The sequence below is a fragment of the Leopardus geoffroyi genome, chromosome B2, assembly GCF_018350155.1.
Source record: "Leopardus geoffroyi isolate Oge1 chromosome B2, O.geoffroyi_Oge1_pat1.0, whole genome shotgun sequence".
NCBI lineage: Eukaryota > Metazoa > Chordata > Mammalia > Carnivora > Felidae > Leopardus > Leopardus geoffroyi.
The window spans coordinates 64971838-64993218 of record NC_059332.1 but is presented as its reverse complement, the minus strand read 5'-3'; the positions used below and the strand labels follow the sequence as shown (position 1 = coordinate 64993218).

Genomic DNA, 21381 nt, shown 5'->3' with positions numbered 1-21381 from the left:
CCACATGGCTTGTCTCTCCATGTTCCTTTTCAAATACCTCCCATCAGAGAGGTCTTTCTTAACAGCCTGTTTAAAACACTATTTCTTACCCCTGTCCCTCTCTACTGTTTCCCACAATCACTATAACCAGCAACATATGCATTTGTTTGTTTGTTTGTTTGCTGTCTGTGTTCTCCCACAAAATTGGTGACCAAGTCTATGTTTACTTCAGCGGCCAGGACATGGAAGCGCCTGGCCCCTAGTAGGTTCAAGTCTATGTATTTAAGGTATGAGTGAGTCAATGAATGACTATCTGTTGAGTAATAATTGTATATTTTTATAACTATATAAACCTCATATAATTTTTGGGACTGTTTTCACTCTTGTAAATTAATGTTTTCAGTGGGTTCCTTTCTTTTAAACAGATAATCAGAGTAACATTTTGTCTTACGATATATATATACCTTAAACTATAAATCTTACCTTGTAAATTCCATTACCTTTTTGTGTTGCATTTTTTTTTTTCAATGTTTATTTATTTTTGGGACAGAGAGAGACAGAGCATGAACGGGGGAGGGGCAGAGAGAGAGGGAGACACAGAATCGGAAACAGGCTCCAGGCTCTGAGCCATCAACCCAGAGCCTGACGCGGGGCTCGAACTCACAGACCGCGAGATCGTGACCTGGCTGAAGTCAGACGCTTAACCGACTGCGCCACCCAGGCGCCCCATTGTGTTGCATTTTTAACAAAGTTGTTTCATGTGTTAGTGCCTTCTATTAACTGTTGACATTAATGTTTTATTTGTTTAAAAATATCATATTGAAATCATGATGTTATGAAAGAGATCATCATCTTTGCTATTTGGGGGCCATTTTCCTATAGCTCAATATTTTAATAATCTAATTAAAAATCATCCCAAGATCAAATGCTGTGATTTTTCTGAATATACCAATTAACACCTTGAAAACACAAGGCACTTTTTATTTCTGTTAGGTCTGACACTATTGTATAATGTGTTCCTGTTTTATGTAAAATATTTTGATGAGCTTGTTTTAGCACATCCTCATTAATATTGTAGCCCTTATACAAATGTTAATCGTTTTAGGAACACACACACATAAATGTACATGGTAATGCCTAAATATGTTCATTAGTAGATATCTTTAGAAAATGATGAAAAACTAATTGCAAACAAAGCTTTTGTTTTCTGGCTACTAATAATTTCTCACACATACTAATAAAAATCGTCAAAGTTAATCAAATGGGAGAAAACTTTAAAATTTTGCTTCGAATGTCTCTCATACCTTCCCTCCTCTTCATTCACACTCTCCCAGTTACCCTCCATTACCTACATTTTGGCTTGTACCTGCTTTCCAATAAGAATCTTTTTTTTTATCCTAATGGGATGAATTGAAATTATTCTACAAAATGTCTACATTTCTATTTATGGAACATACTTTCCATATATTGTGCATTTTTCTCTCATCCCTTCTCACTCCGCTCCAGTCCCCTTTTCTTCTTCCTTAATCCATTGGTTTCCACATTCCTGTTATTACCTGGGATTCAGTGATTACATTCTCTGCTGGTTGTCTTCTCACATATCTCATTATTGCTTGGAAATAATATAATGTTGATGTTTCTTTTTCTCAGTCTCTGCCCTTTGTTATTCTATTTACTTTCTTCTCAGGTGATTCCATCTTGGTCATTTGCATGATAGTAGGAAATAACCATTAACATTTTGGATCCGGATAGCTAACGGATTTCACCCTGATGACTAATGACAAACTGAAATTCAACAGCACTGAAATGATTAAGAACATCATTTTCACTCTTAAGTTTTCTCCATTTTCACTTTTCTCATCTGCATTACTCATTCTCTTCCATACTCCTCCAGTTTATGAGTCTGGTGTAATTCCCCCTTTCTTTCCTCTGCTTCAAAATTAAAAGCTTATAAATTAGTTATGAATAACTGCTTACGAATAACAGAATTTCTTTAAAGTTGGCTAGTTTTCAGTTACAAATTTTTCCATTGTATTCCAATCAACACATAATTATTTAGAAGACCATAACTACAAATAAAACATTATGAGATTAGAGGAAAAAATTAGCCCATGACACTATCAAGGTAGGTCGGTCCAAAATAAAAATTTCAAATCCTATTGACGTGTTTTTTTCCCTTAGCTCTGGAATCTATGTTTTCTTTTTATCTTATCAACTAAAAATGTGTTTTCCTATAAACTTTCATAATTACCTGTTTACCTGGGTTTTTAAGCTCATTCACTAATTTCTCTCAGTTGTATAGTGTTTAGAGTTTGAAATACCCTTTCAAACATTTATACTCTTTAAAGTGTTAAACAGCACTAGGAGATGAACATGATAATGCTCCATATATAGATGAGTACACGGGGGCTCTGAGAGGTTGATTTTCTTGTTTATGTCCTATATCTCATAAAGGGCAACAGAGAAAGCAGGTGTTCCAATCCCTGGAACAATCGCTAGCTTTGACCATCCCACAGATGTCTCTAGATTAGAACATTCATAAAAATACACATAAAAACATTCTCTCGGTCACTCAGGGATTAAATGTTCTACAGTGACATGGCAAATAAACCAATAATGTATTTTGTTTCTCTCAATATATAAGCATGTACTTGTATAGCTCCAATTTGCTTTGTGGTATGTGTGATTTGAGTTTGCTCTCCCTCGAATGTTTAGTAGCCTTGTCTTTATATTTCCAGACAGAGAGATGTTAGGGAATGTTTAGGGACTCCAGTAATCAGATTGAAATTTTTTATCAATTAGATAATCAGGTTGAATTCTATAACTTTAATATAGAAACAAAAAGATAAGCTGAAGCACCTCAGGCTTGTCACTTTACCTCGCTGGACCTCAACTTCCCCATCTAAAAAGATGAAAGAGTTAGCCTCATTAATAATAATAATATAAGGATAATAGTTAAATCTCTAATGAATTGAGGGCCAAGCACTATGTTGAATTCTTATATTCATTATCTTATTTAATATTCACAAAAACCCTCTGGGGAGGAGACAATTATTATCTCCATTTTACAGATAGTGAAATGAAGTCTCAGAGAGTCAACTTCCTAAGGTGATAGGCTGATGAGTGATAGCAGGATTTGGACTTTGACCTGTTCTATACAGAGGTCTGCACTCACAACTCCTGGCACTGAGGCCTCTCACTGCTACACCACCACCATGATTTCTAAGGTCCCCAACAGCAACAGTGTTTTATTATTTGTTTCTATTAAACAGACTTTGAATTATTTCCTGTTTTCCCATTACTCATTGGAGCATTCGGGACTTGTTTCCTTAATTATGAATCAATATTTGTTGTTTAACTTAAACAAGAAAGCAAGGAACAAATGGAAAGTCATCGGAAGTTCTTAAATTGATGTTGGATGTTGCTAAATTAAGAAAGCTCATCATTCAAGGAGACTTTGTTAATAAAATTTCAATTAAAGCAAAATCACATAGTTCTACTAATAGCAGCAATGAAAAATATATTCCCAACAGCTCTTTCTCATTTAGAACATTACATTTGAATAACCTTTTAACTATACATGTTTATAATTCATGCAATTGCAAGTTCTCAGTTTTTCTTACAAGTGTTTAAAATACACACATTTATTATTATTTTCAGTTAAAGAACATTGATCTTATATTAACATGTAGTCGTAAAGATCTCACAAATGAAACCACATCAAACAATTTTCAATATAATGTTTAAATTGAAAGAAAGTTATGTTTTCAAAAGTATTTGGAATTGTTATTTTTCTCTCTGGAATGAACACAGAGATAATAGTAAATACAAGTAATATCTTATTTGTCCTTTGTTTCTAAAAAACTAAGAGTTAGATTCAGGGGAGCAGTAATTCTAGTTTTAACTATGAAGTCATTTCTTACTCTGAATGCAATCTTTATTTTTATACACTTAGATGTATATATATTTGATGTATATACTATTAAAATTCCTCTATTAAAAAATAAATAAATTCAAGGAAATAATTTGATCTGTTTAGATAGACCACTGAAAATTTTGCTTTAAAATAAATTTTGACTACGTACATATGTTACAGAGACAAGGGAAACAGTTAAGAAATTAAAAAAAGAAAACTAATACATATCATAATTAGGGTTTGGAAATTATTTAAAATATTTTAAAGCAAAAAAGGGTTAGGTAATTCTGACTAAGAATTTAGAGTTTCAGTTTACAAATCAAGAAAGTATAAAATAGTGAAAATATTAACTAAATCTACAAGGTAATAATTTAGGGTTTAAATTTATTTAGGACTTAAATTTATTTTTATTCACAATGTCTTTTGAAGACCTTCTGTTCTAGTGATATTTAAGGGCAATCCTCAATAAAATATAATAGAAAATAATCTGTTCCACAAAATATGTATTGCTCTTAATATGTGTATTCATGTCATACCCTCCTTAAACTCAATGCAAAGTGTCCCTAACGTTAGCTGGCTGGAAAATTAACATAATGCTTATAGCAAATGTTAGTTAAGCTCAAGAGAAAGAGATAAATGTCTTCCAAATACACAGGTCTTCCACGGTTTCCTATTATTGGGAAAGCCCCATCTATTAGGTTCTCGAGTCATTGTTTAACACTAACTTAGGCCTAGCTCTAAATCTCCATCTGGTTTTCTGCCTTTTGAAAAAGCCCACGTATGAATCTCAGCAATCTTTGGCTGCTTTAGTACCAGACTCAAACTAGATGTGAAGCTATCTTGCCCCTTCCCCTTGGGTGCTACTCTAATTACTTCTTCTCCTTGTTAAGACCCCAAAGTAATGCAAATCCAAGTCATGTCTACACAGCGGTTCCACCCACACACCCCTAAGCCTACATGCCTGCCCTAAAAGGATAGCCCTCAGAAAAAGATGATCAAAAGGAAATGTGTATAGAAATAGTAAAGTTATCCAAGAAACAGAAAGAGTCAATAGCAGCAGCCTCAATCCTGAAGCCTTTGAGGAAATGTGAGCACAGGGGACAATTAAGAAGTGAGAGGCAAAAGTTACAGACTCCAGGGATAACAGAGAATGAGGAGACAAGAGTCTCAAGACCAAAGTCTTAACTATCAAAATGTACTTGATAGTTAAGAATGGAAAGGGCCCACAGAAACTATCAACTGTAGGTTTTTTGTTGAAGGACTTTCTTAGTCTTCTCTTCTGTCTTTCTGAGATAACTCAATCCTACTCTCCACAAATGTAATTTTTAATAGAAAATAAGTATGGATCCCAAATGAGAAGGTATTTCTACAACTGGAAAAAGGGTGAATTTTTTTTGTGAAATACAGTAGCCCCCTTTTATCCATGGGGGACACCTTCCAAGACCCCCAGTGGATGCCTTAAAATTGCAGATAGTACCGGACCCTTTAAATACTGTTTCTCTATACATACTTACGATAAAATTTACTTTATAAAATAGGCACAGTAATAGATTAGCACGAATAACTAATAGTAAAATGGAATAATCATAACAATATACTGTAATAAAAGCTATGTGAATGTCATCTCTGTACTGTACTTACCATCCTTCTTCTTGTGATGTGAGAAGGTAAAATGCTTCTATGATGAAATGAAGTGAAGTGAATGACATAGGTAGTGTGATTGTAGAAAGTGAAACTGCACATAAGGGGGACTACTATATTCTGTAGCAGTTAGTCTAATCAAAAACTGAATAAAATATTTTGAGAACCAACCACAGCAATAGTCTTTTTTATCTTTACAAAAAGGAATTCATTTTATCAGGCTAAATTCATTAAAACAGATTAAAATTGTATCTACTTTGTCTCTGTTGACCTTCATCTTTGAATGAGGCTTTGCAAGCTCTTACAATAAATTTCTCCTGAGATTTTTGATATCAGTTGCAATTTCTAGAAATTAATTTTAAAAAATATACTTTGATAGAGTCATAAACAGAAATTGAAAAAGCCCTATTTCCTCTTCTTTCAGGACATTATTATACAATGAATGGAATAAGCACAGAGAACCGGAATTTAGAATGAAGTCCCATGCCTGCAATTTTCTCTTTGACCCCAGGCAAGTCACTTAAGCTTTCTGAATCTCAGCTTCCTCAACTGGAGAATGAAGATAATGATGCTTGGCAATTAAAAAATAAATAATAGGGGTGCCTGTGTGGCTCAGTTGGTTAAGCGTCCGACTTCGGCCCACGTCATGATCTTGTGCTTTTTGAGTTCAAGTCCCACATCAGGCTCTGTGCTGACAGCTCCCAGCCTGGAGCCTGCTTCGTATTCTGTGTCTCCGGCTCTCTCTGCCCCTCCCCTGATTGCACTCTTTCTCTCTCTCTCAAAAATAAATAAACATTAAAAAAATTCAAAAAAATTAAAAAAAATAACACAAACGGCTAACAAACACATAAAATATTCAATTTAATTAGTAATCAAATAAATAAAATTAAAATATTTGTTGAATTAGCAATGATCTCCCACATATCCAGTGCTTTTAAAAGCTAAGTGAGACAGGCACTTTCACACTTTGTTGGAAGCAAAATGTCAGCATGTAACAGGGACTTTAAAAATGCTCATGTAATTTGACTTAGCAAATCTCTTTCTAGGAAGCTATCTCAAGAACACCATTTGAAAAACACAGACTACATTTTACTCACAAAGACAATTATAAAAAGTATTTATAACAGTAGAAAGTTTGAATCTTTCTAAGTATTTGGAGGAAACCCAACAATAAAAGTGACCATAAATAAGGTGCACATAACAAGCAAATTTAGAATATATATATCTATATACAGATATATAGATATAGATATATATAGATAAGTGCATGTGGGTGGGTTAGAAATCAGCTTTAACCTATCTCAGTGGCCTTACAAGGTGCCAAATATGAAATAAGCTTATATTTCTTTGTACATTCCAACTATCATAACCCCAGTCCCCATTGGTGCATTTGTCAAAAGTCTGCCTTGCTCACAACATTTCTAGCAGCTGTTCTGGGAGTTTCTGAGGCCACTAACTCTCACATGCTTGCACTTCACTTCTTCCTGGGCTGTCTACCCACAGCTGCAGCTGACTAGTGATCACCCCTCAAGTGCCCCCGCCAGCCCTGTGAAGGAGACACTGCATCCTATGTCCCTCCAACATAATTGAGGAGAACTGTGACATTTATTATGTCTCTCCGAAAGCTTGGGGACAAGGAAGTGTAGCAGAGAAGGTGGCAAATACTGTTGCTGGGAGTGGCCAAACTGAGTGTTCTAAACCGAGCTTTAAGGACCTATCAGACTCCCAACAGGATTGACATGTTGAGGGACCCTAGTCTTTTTTTTTTTTTTTTTTTTTTAAATTTTTTTTTTTCAACGTTTATTTATTTTTGGAACAGAGAGAGACAGAGCATGAACGGGGGAGGGGCAGAGAGAGAGGGAGACACAGAATCGGAAACAGGCTCCAGGCTCTGAGCCATCAGCCCAGAGCCCAACGCGGGGCTCGAACTCACGGACCGCGAGATCGTGACCTGGCTGAAGTCGGACGCTTAACCGACTGCGCCACCCAGGCGCCCCGAGGGACCCTAGTCTTTAATGACAGGACTCTTCATAACCCTGGCCCATTACCCATGTGCTTACACCCCAGGAGAAAATATGTTATCCTTCATGCCCCAGGCTGATTGGGAGAAAATCTGTTTGCATTTTCGGCAATCTTATTCTCTACCAGTGTGGCCTGTCTGACTCATATAGCTAGAATCAGAGTTCACAGCCCATATCTCAAAGTTTGGATTACTCAATTTTAAGTAACAGCAACAGTTCAGTCCACACAATGCTGTGCAAGCTTATTTTTATACATTGTTTGGAGAGGCAAATAAAATATTTACCTTGAATATCCTTCTCAGCATAGTCCAAATCCTGATTTTCCACCAGCCAATTCTTAGACAAAAAGTGGGGTGAGCCACAGTCTAAGGCAGTTTGTTTGGCAAACTAACTTCACTGGCCAAATCTGGTCAGATGCTTATTTTGTAAAGCTTTATGAAAACATAATCATGCCCATCATTTACATATTGCCTATGGCTGCTTATGTGCTACAATGGCAGAGTCAAGTAGTTGCAACAGAGACCAAACAGCCTGTAAAGCCTTAAAATATTTATTCTCTGGCCCCTTGAAGAAAACATTTCCCAACATTTCCTGATCTAAGGTCAGTAAACGTACCCAGATGTTAGATGATGGAAAGCTAGTCCCCCTGGTTAAAAAAGCCAGGGTAACTAAATTGAACCTGTTCCATAAAATTATAGACCCAATAAAAGAGGAATCAAGAAAGAACAAGTTAAAAGATGAGGTAGGAGATTGAGTAGCTCACCCTGTGAATATCCACCGACCACACAGGGTCACATGGTGGACTGACTAGTGGACAAAACCTCACTGAAAAAGGTGGGAGCATCCTGTTCTGAAAACCTCATTCTATTCTCTTCCACACTGATAGTTAGGAGAAAGAAAGGACTTTCAGAATGCCACTAACATGCGGCTGTCTTGAGACTGGAGATGATATGGAGAAAAATCAAGTGTCCTGGGATCCAGAGTGCTTCTTAATACGTGACTCTTATCTACACCTGGCCTGTTTGGTATGTATATCCAGGGGATATTTTGGCTTTTCCTCTCCAATGACTGCAATGGGCCTCTGTGCATGGGCTCCATGGTGACATCTCACCAGGCCAAGGACTGTACACAAAGCGCGTGTATACAAAGTATATCAAAGTATATTTTTCAGAAATCAATTTAATTCATATTTTCATACCTCCCTCTGCCTTTTCCCAGAGATTGGCTCTGTAAAGGGACTACAAAGACCTAGATCCCCAACTATTGATACACAATTAGCCACTGACTCATCTCTTATTTCTATCTGCAAATTCCCTACATATCCATGTCAACCTCTACTATTTTTCTCAACTCTCAGCCATAAAAGACACATTCTGTTTCCCCTCTCTGTTGGAGAACTAGAAACTTTATGAGGCCATCTGGGGTCTGTGTCCTAAATATATCATAGAAACTGTTTTTTGGGACTTGTATATACCCATGGATCTACTAAACAATCATTGAAGAAAGGGGGCCATAGGTTCCCTCTTCTCTCAGAGCCCACTAATCCTTCAGAGAGTTGTGCCCCTACATGCACTCCCCTACACACAGGAAGGGAACAAGGCCGCTTCTCACACACAGCCTCTCTGGTAGTTAAGAACCCTTAGATTCCCTCCCAAGTGACCCATCCCTCTAGTCAAATATTAATTTCCCCCTAAGTTTGGGGGTAGAAAGACTAGGCCTGATTCATCATATTTTCTTCTCAAATCTATTGTTTGCTACCTTAATCCTTTCTACTACTTGCAAGGCCTGAACTCTTGAAACCTAAAAGCCAGAAGTAGCTCCTCCTCTGCTGCTCTTCTGTTTTTTGCCAATACATCTTCTCCCCAGAGCAGTGAGTTCCGAATACCCTCTTGCCTTGATTGGCTATAGAGGAACAAAGGGGAATAGCAAGTGCCAGAAGATATTGGTTAAAATTTGGTGTGTATTGCAAAAACATAATCCCACTGAAACCAATAACTCAAGTTATCCCTCTCTTAGCAATGGAATATGCCATAGATCATGGGACCAAGAATCAATGTCAGTTACTACCTGTTTATTATGCACACATATAATCCCCCCCACCCAAATACACTCAAACATACAGTTAAAACACATGGGGAGCATTTTTGCCATATACATAAGAGATCAAAGTTTATCTATCTATATCAAGACACATAAATATCAAGATATATACCAAAAATTTAGATATATAAATACATAAGTCTTGTTATGAATCAGTTTTAAGAAAAGGAAAGGAAGACAATGGCAAAGGACACAAAACAGTAATCTACAAAAGAAAACATATACAAGTGGCATATATAAATGTGTATCAAGGGGTACTTGGTGCTCAGTTGGTTAAGCATCCAACTCTTGATTTTGGCTCAGGTCATGATCCCTTAGTCATGAGATGAGCTCCGTGCTAGGTGTGAAACCTGCTTAAGATTCTCTCTCTCTCTCTCTCTCTCTCTCTCTTTCTCTCTCCCCATGTTTCACCCCTCTGTTGATTGCATGCACGACCACACACATGCTCTCTCTCTGTCAAAAAAATGTGTACCAAAAAAATTAAAATAAATAGAGATAAAATCACCCAGGGACATTATTAAGAACACAGCTTCCTAGGTTCTACCCTGGTGTATAAATACAAAATTTTGAAGGATAACTTGGAAATCTGCATTTTTAGTTAAGCATTATGAAATATTTCTAGAGGCTACCAAGGGTTGGGGCTCATTGGTATTGAAGAAAGTATACTGGTTCAGAGATATTCATCTGACTAAAGTAGAATGACGAATAATCTTAATCAGGAAGCCCAACTTTAATTTATCTAAAGTAAGCATCAGCATATCTACAGAAAGTAAAATCACCACCACACCAACAACAGTAACAACAACAAACAACCACATCTGAATATGGTATCTGACTGAGAGGATATGTTCCATCCATCCAAGATTCCAATGTATTTTCCTGTAGTAGGTATCCTATATTCTACTTATACCACAGTTTTTCCTAAATCTTTTTTTAAAATAAAAATTTTACTGCTACTATTCAATTTCAAATATTTGCATGCCTGTATACCCCCTTTATCTAAGATTTCTTTTGCTTCAACTTTGAAAGGAGAGCTACTCAGTTACTGGTTTTCAGGTCTTTGGTCTTGCACACACTGTCCTAATTACTTTGTAGAATTCTACTGATAGCACAGAAACTACAGCAGCTGCCTAAATGAACATATGCCTCATATGAAACTCAAATATGTGTTCAATGGGTCCTGTAACTTGGTGCTACCTAAATGCATTCAAAGTGGGTAACACAGTGATGGCATTCCATAAACACATGTGAGCCAAACATAGCCTAAATGAAAATTTTCTGGAAACACACTTGTTCAAGTGGCCTGCTTTGTGGTAACAATTGCATTTTAATTTATTAACCAAATGTAAACAAGATATGCTATAAAGGAAGGAAGATGAGAAACAGTTCTACCATCACAAAATGATTCTATTTAGAACTCTGCCATCATCTCTTGGCAGATATATCTTGTTGGCTTCATTTTGGAGCAGATTGCTTTGAATTGTTTTCACCCATTCCAAAATGTGGGTGCCAGGCTCTATAGCTAGTACATTAACACCATTGTTTGTTAACTGACCAGAAAACAAAAAAAAATCACATTCTAGTAAACTATACCCCACGTTATTAGATCAGCTCCTGCCCCTAAATCATAATTGGAAAACCTTTATAAAAGTCTGTAGGAAAATTCTGGTATGGAAGATAATAGCATTTGCAGGTATACTCTGTAGCATCTTTCCTAAACTGCTTTGCATCCAAATCATACTCATTTCCTTTTCTTCTGCTCAAGTAACACTTTCAAAAATTCCTTTATTATTGTGCAGGTTGTGTTGTATTATAATCATCTGTTCAGATGTCTGTCTCAGCTCCTCAATCATGAACAACTTAAGAAAAGTTATCTCTGGCATTATCACTTCTAACATAATATGGCCTAATAAATGTTATCTAAGTAAATGAGTAATTTCTTGACCAAGGAATAATAAAACCATGCTTATATATTTAAGTTTATATAAAAATGATGTGTAAAAATGATGAAACAAATCACCTTATTCAATGTGGAAAATGGACAATATCAACAACATATGCTAATTCTTATCAGATATAAAACTAACATTTTAGTGCAGGATCTACATAGTGTAGACACTCATTAAACACTAGCAGTTGATTTGTTCTTCCATTTGTACATGGTGAAGGAGTTCTGTGTAGTCTTACAAAGGCAAGCCTCCGGGCCCCTGGGTGGCTCAGTCGGTTGAGCGGCTGAGGTAAGCAGATCTGGAAGGCTTAGGAGGTAAATGTTACAAGCAGTAAAAACCAGAAAGCATGGAATGGCAACCTTAAGGGAAAAATCCTTACCTCAGAATAAATAAAACACTTACCTCAGAATAAACTGAGGGTTGATGGAGGGGGATGCATGGGGGATGGGCTAAATGGGTGATGGATATTAAGGAGGGCACTTGTGATGAGTGCTGGGTGTTATACATAAGTCGTTAATCCAATATTACACTATATGTTAACTAACTAGTATTTAAATAAAAATTTGAAAAAAAAAGCAGCTGGAGAGTTTTTAAGAACTAGGTTGGGGAAGGAGGATCCTGGGAAGATGGCGGCATAGGAGGACGCTGGGCTCACCGCGTGTCCTGCTGATCACTTAGATTCCACCCACACCTGCCTAAGTAACCCAGAAAACCGCCAGAAGACTAGCAGAACAGATTCTCCGGAGGCAAGTGTAGACAAGAGGCCCACGGAGGAGGGTAGGAAGGGCGGAGAGGTGGTGTGCGCTACATGGACTGGCAGGAGGGAGCCAGGGTGGAGGGGCGGCCTGACGGCCAAGCAGAGCCCAGAGTCTGGCTTGCAAAAGCGGAGGGGCCAGATGGAGTGTGTTCCGACAGCAAGCGAGACTTGACATCTGGAAGGTTATAAGCTAACAGCTCTGCTCGGAGAGCAGGAGGGCTGGAGGACAACTGGAGGGAGAGTTGTTGAGCCCTGGACAACAGAGCTCAGCTTGGCGGGGGAACAAAGGCACTCGCCAGCGCCATCTCCCTCGTCCATCCCCCAGCCAAAATCCCAAAGGGAACCAGTTCCTGCCAGGGAACTTGCTTGCACCTCACAAACACCCAACACTGTGCTTCTGCGGATCCATCCCTCTGGCGGGTCTGACTCCCTCCCGCTGCCACAGGGCCCCTCCTGAAGTGGATCACCTAAGGAGAAGTGAGCTAAGCCTGCCCCTCCTGCCCCCGTGCACCTTGCCTACCCACCCCAGCTAATACGCCAGATCCCCAGCACCACAAGCCTGGCAGTGTGCAAGTAGCCCAGATGCGCCACACCACGCCACAGTGAATCCAGCCCCTAGGAGAGGGAAAGAGAAGGCACACACCAGTCTGACTGTGGCCCCAGCGGTGGGCTGGGGGCAGACATCAGGTCTGACTGCGGCCCCGCCCACCAACGCAAGTTATTCAAGACAGCACAGGGGAAGTGCCCCGCAGTTCCGCACCCCTCCAGGGACTATCCAAAATGAGAAACGGAAGAATTCCCCTCAAAAAAACCTCCAGGAAATAACGACAGCTAATGAACTGATCCAAAACGATTTAAACAATATAACAGAAAGTGAATTTAGAATAATAGTCATAAAATTAATCACTGGGCTTGAAAACAGTATAAAGGACAGCAGAGAATCTATTGCTACAGAGATCAAGGGACGAAGGAACAGCCAGGAGGAGCTAAAAAATGCTATCAATGAGTTGCAAAATAAAATGGAGACAACTACGGCTCAGATTGAAGAGGCAGAGGAGAGAATACGTGAACTAGAAGATAAAATTATGGAAAAAGAAGAAGCTGAGAAAAAGAGAGATAAAAAAATCCAGGAGTATGAGGGGAAAATTAGAGAACTAAGTGATACACTAAAGAGAAATAATATACACATAATTGGTATTCCAGAGGAGGAAGAGAGAGGGAAAGGTGCTGAAGGGGTACTTGAAGAAATAATAGCGGAGAACTTCCTGGATCTGGGGAAGGAAAAAGGCATTGAAATCCAAGAGGCACAAAGAACTAGGTTGGGGGGACTGCAGGCACCTGTGTTTGCTAATTGGCTTTACCCAAAGGAAAAGTAATTTTCTCATATCTTCATGTCAGGAGGTAGTTTTACAATCTGGAGCAATGTGCCCAAGGAAGTTGTCCCCTATCCTCCCAGAATACTTGATATCTGATAGCCAAAGATATAGGCACTATCTTCTGTGATGATTACACTTCAAAGAGATGGCCCCAGGTCCTTGAGAAAGACATTCTTGGTGATAGCAAAAGGCAGGGAAAAGATAATATGCATTTCAAATGGGGCAGAGAAAGAATTTCTAATTCATTTTCCAACGTAAATGCTCTAAAAAAAGAGAGGTCAGGGGCCTAGAGTTGAGCCATCTTAGAATAGTTAGAGGATTTCTTTGATTCTCATTCTGTAAAGAGGATAATTCATGTACTCTTTGAAAGAAGTGTCATTAGAGCAATCCCAACCCTATAGCAATGTCTCCTCTTAATAAAAATTTTTAAGATTATTGTCAATAAAATCACATTAAGAAAATCATTGTCTTCAAATTAATTAAAAAAGAACGTTTGTTTTAAAAAGAACTACTTAACCTCCAACAATATTTTAAAACTTACAATGGCATTTGTTTTGGCTTTGAAATATTCCTAGGGAACAATGCTGGTTAGTGCTGAAAATGATTTAATTGTATTAAATAACTTTGAATAAACAAAATGATTATTTGGATATGTCTTTAGTCAGTGGTTCAGGGCATTCCTAAGATACCTGAAATAAACATTTAATTTGGAAGGATGAAAATCCCATTTACTCCTTCATCAGGCAATAGTTCTCTTTCAACAAGTATTTTAAATTTCTGTTATAGACAAAGGATAATACTTCATGATTTAATAGTTTAAAAAATTAATAAGGCTAATCTTTTCTCTTAAACTCACACACTACTAAGTAGATTATGTAAGTCATCAAGTTGCTCTAATGCAAGACAGATTGATATCAGTGCCATAAGGGAATGCCGATTGTTGTGGCATTACCAAAACAGGAAAATCAAATCCCATTAAGTCTCTTTTAGTTCCCAAGTACCTTAGTCAAGTATCAAAAGGTTGCAAGTAACAGAGACTCCCTCGATTTCTTTTAATGAGAAGTATGAAACATTAGCAAATATAAACTTATTTCATGAAATCCGAGGCCAGCCCTCAGAAGCAAATAGATCCAGAAAATGGACATTAAAATTACTCTCTCTGTCTCTCTGGATTGATGTGGTCTCTTACTCCTGCTTCTCTCCCTTCATTTTTTTTTTCTTTTTTTTTGCCTAATTGCCTTCTCTATTTTGTCATGTGTAAGGCCAAACATGGTCGGTCCAGATCTTAATTTGCATTCCTTTTCAGTGAAAGAGCTAAAAAAACAAAAAGCAAAAAAACTGACCCATGTCTCAGAGACCCAAATCCAAATAGCCTGGAGAAAGCATCTAAGTTGCCTGAACTGGGCCGGATGTTTATCCTTGTCCAAAAGATAGTATTGAGATACAATGAAGTCCACCCAATGAGTGGACTTTCCAGGCAAGGGAAACAGAAGTTAGGACATTAACTCAAAATATGTAAAAGAAAATAAGGTAGATGCTAGACTAAGAAGTAAGATTACCATCCTTCATCAATGAACATTCTGGGGAATTGTCTCTTAGCAGGGATTAGGTTCTAAAGTCAGCATACATTGAAAAAACACTTAAAGACAAAATTATCTTTGAAATATCTTAAATAGCCCTAAATTCTTTCACACGTGTGGTTTTATGTATATAACCATTCTTATGGAATGCTTTGGTTGCAAATAGAAAATAAGCTTGACCCAATCGGCTTAAACAAAAAGGAAGAAAACTTGTTATCTCATAAACAAATGGTCCAGTGTTTGTTAATTCAGTTGTTCAATGATATTATGGCACCAAAGTTCTCTTCATTTTCCTGTTTTGCCATTCTTAGCAAGTCTGACTCTCCCAAGCTAACATCCTTTGTGCTCACAAATGGCTACAGACCAGGGACTCAATCATACAGGAAAATATACAAAGTCTCTTCCTTGTTCATCTAATTTAAGGAGTGATACAAACTCTTTCCCAAAGCCCTCTACTCTCAGTTGAACTCCCTCAAGTCTCCATCAGAAATGGGGTAGAACTCACCCTAAACCAACTACTAGCTAGAAGAATAGGAGCATTGTAGTAGATTTATAACAATCATAACTTAGCCGGGAGCCAATTTGGGCAAAGCTGGACACCATACAGTATCAGGGCTCTTTCAACATGGAGGTAGCAGAAAACAAATAATTTGGCACTCACAAAACTCCTGATCTAATCATGCTTATTTTAGCTCTAATTAATATAAAAGAAAAGAGTGAAAATAAACCTCAGATTTCATCAAACCCAATGAATTCCAAGATTAACAATGTGTGTGTACTATCTATCGATATCCTGTGACTTGGTGATTTGTAATATTCTTTGAGAACTTCTTGTCTAGGTTATATAGGTGAAGCTCTAAAGCCCAAATAATAATTAAAGAAGTGAATAAAAGCACTATTTTAATCCAAGTGGAAATGGTATGAATAAACAGGCAGACTGTGAAAAATTCATTTGGATAAGATGAGAGAATTATTTTCACTGGCCCAGTCAGTTAGTTGTTTATCTCACAGGGAAGCATGTTGCCCTTAGGCTCTGCAAGGGACCCACCTGTGAAGGATAAGAGTTATGTACCATACTTCTTCTCTAGGACATCAACAGGGTCATATTCTGGCTACTTGAAAGATCCACCTTTTTGTGTCATTTTGCACTAAATTCCCACTAAGCCCTGAGAAACACTGCTGTAGTCTGTAGAAATGTACCTTCAGGCAACAAAAAGTTTTATGTTAAATTTTTGCTCTCATGTTTTACTGTAGCTTTGCTGTTTTTTTTTTTAATGTTTGTTTATTGATTTTTAATAGAGAGAGTGAGTGGGGGAGGGGCAGAGAGACACAAAGAGAGAGAATCCCAAGCAGGGTCCACACTGCCACTGCAGAGCCTGACGTGGGGCTCTAACTCATGAACCATGAGATCATGACCTGAGCCAAAATCAAGAGTTGGTTGCTCAACTGACCGAGTCCCAGGAGCCCCTAGATTTTTAAAAATTATTTATTGTGCTTAACTGTAATAACCTTTCTGAGGGCAAGTCTTTGATACAGCATCAAGTTTGAAACCAGAGTCAGTGATCAAAAAATGTCCAGCAAATGAAAGAATAAATTTTCTTTCTTACCCATTTCTGCACATTTACCCAAACCACAATATTCTGTCAGTTGCCTTTTAAGTTCATAAATATCCCCAGTAACTGAACAGCACGACTCCTTTGTAAAAATGTTGCACAACACATGTATCAAACGCTTAATATTGTTAACATTGAACAATCCTCAAAGAAGTGGAGCAGGGCTCCCTAGTTCTTAACTGTGCGCTGTGCATAATGACTTCCTTCCAAATAATACATTATGGAAAGGAGACAAGTTTTAAGTGGAGAAAATTGACCAACACTTCCTCAGCCAGGTGATCAAAGTCAACATCAATAGTGAAAATCAAGGTGATAGTTTGTCCCTTTATATTATGTGATAAGAATGGCATGTTACCTCTGTGATCTTCATCTCCAAAACACATAATCCTATTCTAGTTGTGAGAAAAATACCCGTAAATCACAACTGAGAGACATTCTACAAATTACAGGACCAATAGTCCTCAAAAACACTGAGGTCATCAAAAACAAGTCTTAGAAACTGTGAGAGCCAAGACGAGCCTAAGGAGACACAATGATTAATGTCACATGATGTTCTCAGTGGAACAGAAAAGGAATTGGTAAAAAGGAAATCTGAATCAAGTATGGACTTTATTTAATAATCATGTATCAATATATTGGTTCACTAATTGTATCAAATGTACCATACAAATACTGTAAGAAGTTACTAACAGGGAAAATGGTGTGGGCTATATGGGAACCCTATACTATTGTAATTTTTCTGTAAAAACAATTTTTTTTGTTCTAAATATAAAGGATCTTTACCTCATATTCATCTGGAGTGGAGAGGGGAGAAATGCAATAATCAAACACCAAATGATGCCTTTGTACATATTACCCCTCCCCATTCTGCCCCAGGGGAGAAATGAATCAACACCTGTGATCCAGCAAAGCGACAGCACATGCCTTCTTCATGGGGAGAGTGACTAAAGTGTGTGGCTCGAGGCCAGGACTGTTAATCTAGTGGAGGCTGCTGCACATGGCTGTAAGAGGAGAACTCCCCACCATCAGGTGCCCTCTCCACATTCCCTGTCCTAGCAGCACCAAAATACTGCTGTATTTTTCAGATAGTCTGCCACAGATTTTAAACCTCTAAAAGATCACACATTCCTATTTTCAGCAAAGACTTTGAACTCAGCTAATTTTTGTACTTTATGATTAACCATCCGGAAAGGGTCTGTCCTTGCTCTTAGATTTTTATTTTACACTCAAATCCTCAAATACTTGGGTTTATACTGACTGACCTGCTCAAATTTCTTATTTCCCAGAATTGTTATGCTGCAAGATTCTTCCTCCTTTGCAGTGGTCCATCTCTTCACTGAGTTATCCTCTGTCCTCAATTCTTCCTTGTCCTGGACTAATTTAAATTATGAAACAAATCCACAACATTTCAAAGGAATCTTTTTCCATCAGCCAAGATTGTTCACCAGCCAGGAAACCCTTGGGGCAACCAAGTTACCTATTAAATCTTGATGAAGATCAGCAAGATCTAGAATAGCTTCCTTCTGTTGGGTAACTTATAAATGTAGCAATAATATTGTGTATCCCAAATTCCAAATTCATTACCAATTACGGGCATATTAGATATTTTATTTTGGAATGTGTTGCATATCAGTTTACAGAAAAAGAACTCTAAAGCCAGCCGCCAAATTCCTCCTTTATGTCACTTGACAATGAGGCACGAAAAACAATTGCAACAGCTGTATATATCCTGAGATCATGAGCCATACACTTTATATAGAAACTGAGAATTTCAAAAGTTTAAAGCAGTTAAGTTAACCAACCTTTAAATAACTTCAAAAAATAGTTTCTTAAATTGTCAACCAAACCATAATTTTGATTAGAGAAAGACAAGATGAATAAGTTCGATCTGTGACCCTAAGTTAAAGGAACCCATCTGTTAATGGTATCAGTTGAAAGTGGCACAAATACCATATGATTCCACTCACAAATGGAATCTAAAAAAAAAACAAAAAGAATAAACAAACAAAATCAGAACTATAAATGCAGAGAACAAACTGATGGTGGCCAGAGGGGAGGAGTGTGGGGTGGGTGGGGGCAAAATGGGTACAGGGGAAAGGAAGATACAGGCTTCCGGTTATAGAATGAGCAAGTCTCAGGAATAAAAAGCAAAGCATAAGGAATACAGTCAATGATATTGTAATAGCAATGTAATGGGACAGATGGTAGCTATACTTGTGGTGAACATAGCACGGTGTATGAATTTGTCAAATCGCCAAGTTGTAATACACCTGAAACTAGTGTAACACTGCATGTTAACTATAGTCAAGTAAGAAAAATTTTTAAAAATCAAAGCACAGCTCCAGTCATCCAAGATGCTGAAAGGAAAGAAGGTTAAGAACAAGATGGTCAACGCTGCTCCTGCTGACATGAGGAAGCAGGAGGCCAAGAAGGTGGTCAATCCCCTATTTGAGAAAAGGCCCAAGAATTTTGGTATTAGACAGGATATCCAGCCCAAAAGGGACCTCATCCGCTTTGTCACCAATCAGGCTGCAGTGGCAAAGGGATATTCTCTATAAGTGTCTAAAAGTGCCTCCCATAATTAACCAGTTCACCCAGGCCCGGGACCACCAAGCAGCCACTCAACTGCTTAAGCTGGCCCACAGATACAGACCAGAGACAAATAAGAAGCAAAGATTGTTGCTCCAGGCTGAGTAGAAAGCTGCCATCAAAGGTGATGTCCCCTCTAAGAGGTCACCAGTCCTTCGAGCTGGGGTTAATACTGTCACCGTCTTGGTGGAAAACAAGAAGGCTCAGCTGGCGGTGATTGCACATGATGTGGATCCCACTGAGGTGGTTGTCTTCCTGTGTGCCGTGTGTCGTAAGATGGGGGTTCCCTACTGCATTATCAAGGGAAAGGAGGCCAAGCTAGGACATCTGGTCCACAGGAAGACCTGCACTACTGTCACCTTCACACAGGTTAACTCGGAAGACAAAAGAGCTGTAGTTCTGGCTAAGCAGGTGGAAGCTATCAGGACCAATTACAATGACAGATATGATGAGATATGCTGTCACTGGGGACGCAATATCCTAGGTCCACAGGCAGTGGCTCACATTGCCAAGTTGGAAAAGGCTAAAGAACTGGCCACAAAATTGGCTAAGCATAAGCTGTTGAATTTTCTGTACATAAAAGTTACAAAAAGTTCTCTTTCAAAAAAAGTCAAAATAGCACAAAAAAGACACATTCTTTTTATAAAAACAGACAAATCCAGATTGCTTATCTGAAATAGATGGGCTCCAGTCATTCTTTGAAAATTTTTTAGTTCAATTTTTAAAAATTAGTAACAAAGATGTGTAAAACATATCTGTGGCAATCTCTAATGTCATCATCTTTGGTTTTTGAAAGATTATATATAATCTACTATTATCAACATATATATCATCAATATATAGTCTCCTTGAGGGTCTTTTCTATCTGTCCATCTCTTAGCCTCTTAATAGAGTGCCTTTTCAAAATAGGTATTTGATAATTTACATTGAGATATAATGGATGCTAATAATTTCTAAAGGGATCTCAGTGCACAGCTGAAAGGAGGAATTGCTATGAGAGAGAAGCTTAAAAGAAGATAATGAGAAAAATATATCATTCATTTGTTCAAAGACACTTGAGTGCCTACTCTTTGCTGATGCTCTGCTAAGCACAATGGGGGGATGGAGAAAAATATGATTAGGGCTTGAAGTATCAATAATACTTATCAATAATTAAGGATATAAGGTGTACATATGATGTGTACTAGACACTAAGTAGGAAGAAAAAGTGAGTGACAATGAAAACATCTAGGACTTAAGGAGAAGTAGAAATCACTTGCATCTGAGAATGTTCTAGAGACTGCTCATAAATAGAGTGATGATAATTAGCATAGTTAAGTTAATAATTATCTAAATGGGCTGAAGGGAAAATAGAGTGGCAGGGATCAAAACTGATTCTCTGGATCCTGTCTGAATCTTATTAAAATTGTGTCAGGATAAATATGACAGAGAGCCCATGACTAAAAGTTACCTTGCTTATACGCTATGATTTGCAAATTAATCAATCTCACAATTTGATCACTGTGATTCCTAAGAGTTTTGTATTAGTTTCATTTAGCAATTTTATGTTTATAGATTGTCATTTTTTTTAATTTTTAAAGAAGCTCTTTATCTCTAAATTATGCAGCCTTTGTGCCAGAAATTTGGAAACATTCAGGTTGTTCAGTCATGGATACAAAACAACTAGCATGAAATCAAAGGGTCTGCGATAAAATATTTAGCTAGAAATTTAAAAGCCTAGTTAATATTTAACCCCAAAATTACATAATAATAATGATGATAACGAATGTGACTCATGATAACCATTAGAGTTGTATAAAATTAAATTAATGATGGTTTTAAAACATGAAATGATCATTTCAAGGGAAGAAAATTAGTTTT

The 21381-nt window shown here is 37.6% G+C and overlaps 1 long non-coding RNA gene and 1 pseudogene across 3 annotated transcripts in view; one reads left to right on the top strand and one right to left on the bottom strand.

The window, feature by feature from the left end:
- The window catches only part of LOC123608597, a 395339-nt gene that overhangs the window by 133263 nt on the left and 240695 nt on the right, over window positions 1–21381 (bottom strand). The gene's annotated exons all lie outside the window — the stretch shown is intronic.
- LOC123608593 lies at window positions 18509–20377 on the top strand (annotated as a pseudogene).